Consider the following 9,740-nt stretch of genomic DNA (forward strand, 5'->3'; position numbering starts at 1 on the left):
ATATCTAAATACTTAACAAATGCAAGGACTGAACATTTATTGAGCACCTATGCCAGTGACATACACAGGAGTGGGTTCACTTAGACCTCCCAATCTGATGGCCAAATTTCTCATCCATACCACATATTCGCCCTTTGTTTGATCACTAACTATTGCATTTCCCCTTGGTTGCCCATCAGTACCCTGGAATCTGAGAGGCCCAGGATGGACAGCATGTGTTACACGTGTGCTCCACAACCCAGGCCACCCCTGAGCTCTCCCCAAGTCTCAAGGTGATGTTTAACATCAGAATAAACATTAACAGATGATGTATCTTAACCTTGCCTGCTGCCTTACTGTCTTCTCTGGTGGGTCCGTCTGGGCCAATAATCATCTGAATGTGAGCTTGGATAGCTGCTTGATACAGTAAAGGGAGGGAGGGGGAGACGAGAGAGAAAGAGAAGAGAGAGAATATCCTGCGTTGTGCTGGGAATTAAGACGTCTTGCCTGTAATTTAACTGTAGTGACTAACCTGCTAAGGGACTTGGGGCAAATTATTCTCCCTCAGTTTCCCTGTTTATAAAATGAAGGAATTGGATTAGATGGGCCCATAAAATCCCTTCTCGGGCTAACTTATTCATGCTTAGATTGCACTGACTGACAGTCTTTAATTAAAATCTGTTCTATACATTTATAATCTTAAAACAGTAAAACTTCTATTAATAACATTAACTACAGCATTTGGACAGTTAAACTTTGTTATACCATTAAGAAAGCAACTAAGTTAATAATTGTTGCATGTTTACTAGCTTTCATACGCTTACATACAATTTCTCAGTTTAAATGACCATACACTTTGAGGCAATTGCTAAGTCTGTTCTGGGTATAACTATGTTGAAGAGATAAATAACTTGACTAAGGCCATATACATATTAATTATCAAACAAGATTTGATTTCAACCATTCATTTATTCATTCATTGAATAAATACTGTTAAGCTCCATGCCACACATTGGATTGATGTAAGAATATAGCATAGCAAAAGAACAAAGTGTCTCCTGAAATCGTATTTCTTTCTCTCTAATCCTGAAAATAATGTTTGTTCTTGCCAGACTATCTTGAGAATATTATTAAATTTTTTCCAAAATATATCAAATATTTGACAGAGATCACCCCACACAAGTCGATTTTTCAGATGGTTTTCTAACCATTAGGATCTGATTCTTCCCGTTTTTGCATTTGCATCATGAGCTTCATAAGGAAGAAAAATTGATTTCATCTGTATGAAAACTGTGTATGCATGCATTTCTCCTTTTTTAAAAAATGAAAACATTAATAATTCTCAATTTTCACTACAAAATTATGGAGTATCAACAGCATTTTTTGAAAAAATAAATTATGTCATGTAAAAGTCAAACAGTAATTCTCTAAGGAAAATAATTGTCAGAGAATAACTAAAATGAATAATTGAAGAATATTATGACCAAAAATTTATCATAGGTACACCCTATTACTGAGTGCATTCCATACACTGGGCATTAAATTAGGTACTACAGAGGATAAAAATCTCAAAAGAATACAGATTATAACAAAAGTGAGTTAGAGGCTAGGCAGACTCTGTTGATCACTTCCAGGTTTGCTGCTGCTGCTATTACTAGTACTACTGCAAACATTAATTGTGTTATTATTTGCCAGGCACTGTGTTTAGTGTTGTGAAAGTATTTTGTCATTGAGTAATCTTCTCAATTACACTATGAGAAAGGAATTATCATAATTTCCTTTTTATACATGAAGATGGCTGAGAATTAACAATGCTAAGTAATTTGTACCAAGACCCACAAAGAAGAAGTGATAGAGCTGATATTCAAAGCCAGAGCCCTCTTAGTCCTACTGGTTTGAAACTGTTAGGCACTCCCCAAAAGCCATGTTCTTTCACTCCTAATCCAGTCTTGTGGGGGCAGCCATCATCCAATATTGTAGGATGTGACAGTTTGATAGGTTGCTTCCATGGAAATGTGATAGCTAATTGTGGGTGTGGCCTTTTGATTAGATTGAGATTGACTCCACTCACTCAAGGTGGATCTTAATTAGTTTACTGGAATCTTTAAGAGGGCTCACAGAGAGAGACAGTTCAGAAGTGACACAGACACAGATGTTTGGAGATTGAGACGGAAAAATTCCAGGTGCTAAGTAAGGACTCACAGAAATAGCCAGAATCGGAAAAGAAGACATCTCCGGGCCCAGGAAGTGCTAAGTTAAGAAATGAGACCCAGGGTTTTGCCCCAGAGCAGCTAAGTGAGGGCCCACAGACGTCTAGAGAGCACGCCATTGGAACCAAAAGCTGGAAGCAACAGAAAAACCAGGACCAGCAGGTGCCAACCACATGCCTTCCCATGTGACAGACATCAGCCTTTCTTTGAAGTCAAGGAATCTATTTGGATGCATGCTTGGACATTTTTAAGGGCTTAGAACTGCAAACATGTAACAGTGAATCCTCTTTATAAAAGCTGATACATTTCTGGTATGTTGCATTCCAGTAGTTCTAGCAAACTAAAGCAAGTCAAAGCCATTTAAAATCTTAATGTTTACTTGAAATATTCATTTTAATATTCGGAAGCTTAAGTTTAAGGAAAAAGATTTATCGTTAATAAAATAAAAAAATCAAGAAATGAACTGAATTAAGACAAAAAAGAGGAGTCAAACTTCAGATGTGTTCAATTTGAAGTGACAGCAAGGCACATAAGTGGACATCCAATGGAGCTTCAGCATGAAAAGGATTCGGGTCTGTTCTTGAAAAAAATTCCAGCTAGCACACAGCTTGCAGCAGAGCATGCGGGAACTTGGAGGCCAAGTGTAAGAGGGAAATGGGAAGGGTCAAGACACTGGAACATCAGTGGCGAGGTCAGGACTTCTAACACTTTAAGAGGCCATGCAGGTGACTTCAAGTGTTTCCATGCACCCAGAAGCACAGTGCAGGAGTTCAATATCTGGGACAACACTCGGAGAGCACAGGAAACCGGGTCACCTGGCGCATGTCAGTTAGTGAAGTCTTGGGATCCTCCATAATTAAGTAAGATGGAATCTGAGAAGTTCTAGTGATTTTGCTTTTTATCCTTCCAGATTTCTTTAAATATATGATCCACCGTAAGAAAAAATATATATATTTTACATCACAACCCAAAATACATATTCATATAGATACAAATGTTTAGCTAACACAAATGTCTCAAGGAAGGAGTGTTTATCTTTACGATGGGCATTGCATGCTGGTGTTTGTTACTATTTTATATTTCTTCTTTTAAATTTCTGGATGCAACTCACTAAATCAATTTCACAACCCAACCATTGGGCAAAACCTACAGTTTGAAAAATATTGGCCTAGAGGACATAGGGGAGGTAATGATGGCAAACTAAAGGTTGTCATGGGAGGAAAGTTTCAGATGTCCTATGGATTGTATCCATTTGTTAATAATTCATGGAAAAAATTGTTTTGTTTTTTTTTTTTGGAGTCGGCTATCATTGTGCTTAAAGGTCCATTTTTAATTTAATATTTTTGATCAAGATGATAGTATATGCAGGCTATTGATGTGAATTATAAAATAGTTTATTTTCCTCAGTGGAGGTATGAGTCAAGGATTTTTTTCTTCAAATGTTTATACATGTCCAGGAAGATAAATTTGTACTGCCTCTTCTGCCATCTAGTGGGCAGTTTAATTATACTATTAGCTATAAATGACAAGTGCTAGATTGGAGCAGGCAAGAACAAAATTTACCCAGATGTGTTTTGATTGTGGTAGTGTTATGTGCACATCGGAGTTCAGCCAAAAGAGATAGGAAAATCTAATTCTGAGGTAGACGAGCCTCATAAAGTTGAAATTAGGCATCCTCTCAGAATATTCTTCCCAATAAAATTTAGGAAAAACCATAAACTAACTAGGAATAAGCATAATATGAAATGGGCAAGAAATATGTGAGTAAAGTTATAGAACCATACTAAAGAATACATAAAAGTGAAAGTATAAGCCATACTACTGGATAGGAATATTTGATATGCGTCTTTATATTTGTAATTTATAATATGTATACTCTCCCTAAATTAAACTATAAAGCCTGTAAAATCTAAGACTAAAATTTTAAAATTTTTGTTTGTATATTGCAATAAAAATTAATTCTAGAGTTCAAATGAAGAGAAAATGTGGAATATCCCCCCCAAAAAAAAGAAAAGGAAAGAAAGATAATGGAATTGCTTAAGATACCAAAATATGCCATAAGAGCAATTAAAATATGTGAAATTATACAGAAATAGATAAGAAAGCTAATTGAATAGTATAAAGGGTTCAGAAACTGACTTATGAAAAATACTGAAATTCAGCTGGTGATTAAGTGACATTTCAAATCAGTGGGGAAAAATAATTAAGTAGCCAATGAATAGTGTGAAAATTTGTTAGACATTTGGAAAAAAATAAAGTTGTTTTCAGTTTTACATCATACAACAATATGAATTCCTCATGGCTTCTGGAAGAAGAAGTAAAAAATGAAACTATAAATTGTTGAGAAGAAAATGCAGGATATTTTTGATAACCATATGGTGGGGGACGTCTAAGCAAAACAAAACTCTAAAGCCATAAAGAAAAGATTTGATGCACTTGACTACACAAAAATTTTAAATTTCTCTGATGGGTAACATCATAAGCAAAGTCAAACAAGTGACAGACTGAGAATGACATTCGGAATGAAAATCAATGCTTCTATAAATTAACAAGAAAACAAATCAAAAGAAAGTGGGTTAATTATCTGAATCAGGATTCACCGAAGAAATGCAAATAACCAATAAACTGATATAAAGATGCTCAACCTTAATACTAATCAGAAAAAGGCAAATTAAAATAAAAATGAGATATATTTCAACTCATTTTTAAAGTTTGGTTATATCAAGAATGTTTAAGAATGTGGGGAAATAGGCACTCTCGAAAACCCTTTAGGAGAGATAAGATGGTAAAGCATTTTTGAAAGGCAGTTTGTCAGGATCCATCAAAAATTAAATGCACATATTTTTGACACAGCAATTCTACTTTTGGAGTCAATTCTAAGGAAATATTCATATATGTACAAAAAGACAGATGTCCATTGCTTCATTTTTTTATATAATAATTGTTCTAGTTTGCTAGCTGCCGGAATGCAACACACCAGAGACGGATTGGCTTTTAATAAAAGGGGATTTATTTTGTTGGTTCTTTAGAGGAAAGGCAGCTAACTTTCCACTGAGGTTCTTTCTTACGTGGAAGGCACAGGATGGTCTCTGCTCGTCTTCTCTCCAGGCCCCTGGGTTCCAATAACTTTCCCCGGGGTGACTTCTTTCTGCATCTCTAATGGCCTGGGCTGAGCTGCGAGTGCTGAGATGAGGAATGCTGAGCTGCTTAGCAGTGCTACTTTGCAATCTCCCATTTAAGCACCAGCCAATTAGGTCAAACGTCACTCATCGCAGCAGACACGCCTCCTAGCTGGCTGCAGATGTAATTGGCAACAGATGAGGTTCACGCACCATTGGCTTATGTCTGCAGTAACAAGACTAGGTATGCTCACCTGGCCAAGTTGACAACTGAATCTAACACAATAATGAAAAATTGGAAACACACTAAAGTAACTTTTTGTACTTGTTTTCCAAGACATCATACTCTCCTGGGTTTCTCCTTTCTTCAATTACTATTCCTACCAAGTTACCTTTCTTGGTTCCTCTTCATCTCCTCATGTAGCAGTTCCTCGTGGCTTTGTCTGTGGTCTCTTCTCTATCCACATTCACTTCCTTAGTATCCTCTTTCAATTTCATGGTTCTCCAACTCAATATCTACCAATATTCATTTGACTCATTCTATGCTGATATCTCCCCAATTTATATTTCTAGTATAGATTCATCCAGACTCATGTATCAGCCTGCCTACCTGACATGCTTTCAATATTTAATATCTCAAACTTGTTAAAAAAAAAAAAAAAAGCTTCTTGCTCGTCCTTCCAAACCTGTTCATCCCTTAGTTTTTTAGATCTCAGCGAATAGAAACTTCTTTGTTCTTTGTTCTATTTGTTCAGGCCCAAAACCCAGAGCTCATATTTGAATCTACTTTGTCTCATGCCCTCCATCCAATTTGTCAGCATTTCATACAGCCTTATTATTAGCTGTGCTTTCGAAATATATGATGAATCTCAGCAATTTTCATCACCTCCATTCTTACGTCTCTGGTCTGAGCAATTGTTATCTCTTACCTGAAAGACTGAAATGGCCTCCAAAGCAAGAGGTCACCCTACTCTACCTTTATGCCTGCTATGGACAGGCACCGGGAAATGAACCTGGGTCTCTGGCATGGTAGGTGAGAACTCTGCCATTGAGCCACTGTTACCTGCCCTATGGTCTATTTTTAATAAAGCAAGTAGAGTGACTGTTGAAATGGAAGTTATGTCCTGTCTCTTCCCTGCTCAGAGCTCTCCATTCCCCATCTCAAAGTAGAAACTGGAGTTTTTACCATAACTAATAAACCTCAACTCAACGTTCTCTAGCATCAGACACTCCAGTCCCACAATCTTTATCATTCTCACCTCATCTGCTGACACTATCTCCTGAATCACTCTGTTCTAGCCACTCTGACATCCTTTCAAATTCTCCAACTGCCAGACATAGCCTTGCCACAGAGCCCATGCCCTTACTGTTTTCTCTACCCATATATACATGACATATCCCTCTTACATTTTTCAAATTTTGTCCCAATTTCACCTTCTTATTGAAACTTTCTTGACCACTCTATTTAAAATTGCAAACTTCATCACCATCTGACATATATATTTTACATTTTATGTATTTGTGTATGTTTTCTGTCTTGTCCAACTGGATTGGTTTTAGGCTGTGTTTGATTTGTTGGTTGACTGATTTTTGTTTATTTTTATTCACTGATGTACCTGCAACTCTAAAATAATTGTTTGACACGTAGTACATGTTCAGTCAGTGTGTTGGTTTGCCAGGCTGCTATGGCAAATACCACATAATGGTTTAGCCTAAACAGCAACCATTTATTGGCTCAAGGTTTTGACGTTAGAAGTTCAAAATCAAGATGTTGGCAAGCCTTGCTTTCTCCCAGAGACTGTAGTTTTCTGGTCCTGGCTACTGACAATCCTTGGGGTTCCTTGGGTTGTGTCTCTGATGCCCATCGCATGGTGATGTTCTCCCCTTGTGTCTGCCCTTCTGGTGTCCACTGATCTCGGTCTTCTACCATTGCATAGCCTTCTGTTTCTGAATTTCTTTGGCTCATAAAGGATTCCAGTAATATAGATTAAGGCCCTGCCTCATTCAGTTGGGTCACACCTCAACTAAAAATAACATCTTTAACAGGACCTATTTATACATGAGGTCACAATTGCAGGAGCATGGATTAAGGTTAAAAATGTGTCTTTCCTTGGGCTACGTAATTCAACCATCACAGTTAGCATCTGCTGAATGAAGGAATGATGGAAGTCTGTAAGAGAGAGCCAATACAAAATGATCTTTTAAATTTCCGCTCATATGTCCCTCAAAAGAATTTTGAGAAACTATGACATTGACTTTATTTTAAGCATTTTATATGCAAAACAAATTATATCTGATGTCTTGTGCACAGCTTTAAACATATTTTAATCAAAATCTAAGTGATGTAGATTTGCTCATTCAAATTATGGAAGTGTCTACTGTGTAATCCATGATATACTGTTAGAAGAAATACCAAAGACCATTCTAAACTTTGTGTCCGAAAAGTTTTACTTCATTTTCTATTAAAATATTGTTTCGGTAGCAACCATCTCACTTCTGAATTCTAATTCTAAGCAGTTCCAGTAGCCTGAATGAAGTAAATGCCACCTACTCTTCCAATATGTTAAAGCTCTCTGTGCATCGCTCTTCCTAGTCTCTTTCCTTCCTTGGAGCTATGCATTCTCCAGTTGTCTCATTAATTTGCAGCCATCCCAAAATCTTTTCCTCATTGAAGGTAATGCAACATAGTAGAGATTGGTGATTGCTGAATGGTTTGCTTTTCTGGTGTTAAATAGGAGAATAGTACTTGACTGATTGTGAAAGAGATGACAAGAGAGGAGGTAAGTCAGACTGCAAGGACATTTTTTCACAAAACAATTTTAGGGGAAATTATATTATATTTGCAAGTTGAGAAGTCTGGAAATCAATTATTTTAAAGCTATCCATTCTCATATATTCCTGGAAAGCTATGAGCAAGTCGGGGTACCCTGGCACTCATACCCAATCCTCAAGATAAATTATATTCTGGAATTCCACACAACAATAGCAAATAAAGAGATACATCTTTACGTAAGGATGTAAAAAAATTTTCCAAAAAATCATTTTAATTGAACAAAGTAAGATACTTCCCATTTATTTTTTAAATACATATTTAATTTACATGTCTATCCATGTCAATTCATAGAAGGGCACCATCAGAATACATACAGAGCCATTTGATATTAAATTTATATAGTTTGAATTATTTTTAAAATTTTCATATATTAGTGAAAAATGAATCAAGTTTAATTACAAATTAATTAAGAAATACACTAACAAATGCTAATATTACAGTGCTAGTATAATCCTTTAATTTTTCTCGGATCACTTTTACTATGAATACTATCAATAAATTTACAAAAATAAAGCTCATTTGCAAAAAAATTCTACTTTCCTGCTTCCTTCTCATGGTGATATTTTCATCTAATATGCTATTCATTATGGTAACATTTGCCCTTCATCCTGTTGTGTCTTTCGTTACAACAATTCTTGCCTCTGTCTATCTTCGCCACTAGATGGTATGTTTGTTAAGTGACTTTCATTCTTAATTTTGCAACCCCCATTTCTCAACAGCTTTTTGAATGAGTTAATGAATGAACCAATGAATGGAAGTGACTGATTGGTCTTCTTGTTCTCTTATTTGTCTCATTGATTTAAAAACAAATGATTTTGTTTTACCTTCCATGCCAAGTAATCTCTTCTATACTTATTAGATAGTAAGCTCCAGACAGTCAACACATTTACAGACATTATCTCACTTTTCTTCCCTATTTTGTGGTAAAGAACTATGGGTAGAAAATAGATCCAGTTTACACAAGAGAACTAGAAGCCCACAGCCAGAAAACACCTTCCCACATGCATATCTGCAGATACTGTGACCATTGGATCATAATGGCTGATCCTGCAGCATGAAAACCCACGAGTAACATTAGTAGATAAACAACAACTCTTCCAACAGCATTTTTATACTATTTACAGTTTAAAAAGTGTCTAGAAGAGAAATACTGACGATGGGGCATTCCGTCTTTACTAACTGAAAAGCAATTTATTAAATTACATCTGACTGTTTTAGAAGGACTCAAAGAACACTTAAACAAGCTCTTAGCTAGTTCTTGCAACTTTTAAAATATACTGGACACAGGCATCACAAGAGAAATGTTTAGCAAAAGGAAGAGGAAAATGCTTATTTTTATGACACGGGCATGTGTTTAGGTATGTATATTTATCACAGCAAGATCAAAACAGAAATTTTCCAAAGCAGAGAAAACTTTTCTTTGAGTTCTGCTGTGATTTTGGTATTGAACGTTATTTGTAACAGCACCAATGAAACAAAATAAAGCTGAGCAGGAAAATGGTATGAGATTTCAATGCCTGTCCCCTGCATGCTACCCTCAGAGATAAAGATCATTTGCTGAATAAAAGTAATAATGCCATTTCTATACTATAAAGAAGT

This window comes from Tamandua tetradactyla, chromosome 10 (assembly GCF_023851605.1).
Source record: "Tamandua tetradactyla isolate mTamTet1 chromosome 10, mTamTet1.pri, whole genome shotgun sequence".
NCBI classification, from domain to species: domain Eukaryota; kingdom Metazoa; phylum Chordata; class Mammalia; order Pilosa; family Myrmecophagidae; genus Tamandua; species Tamandua tetradactyla.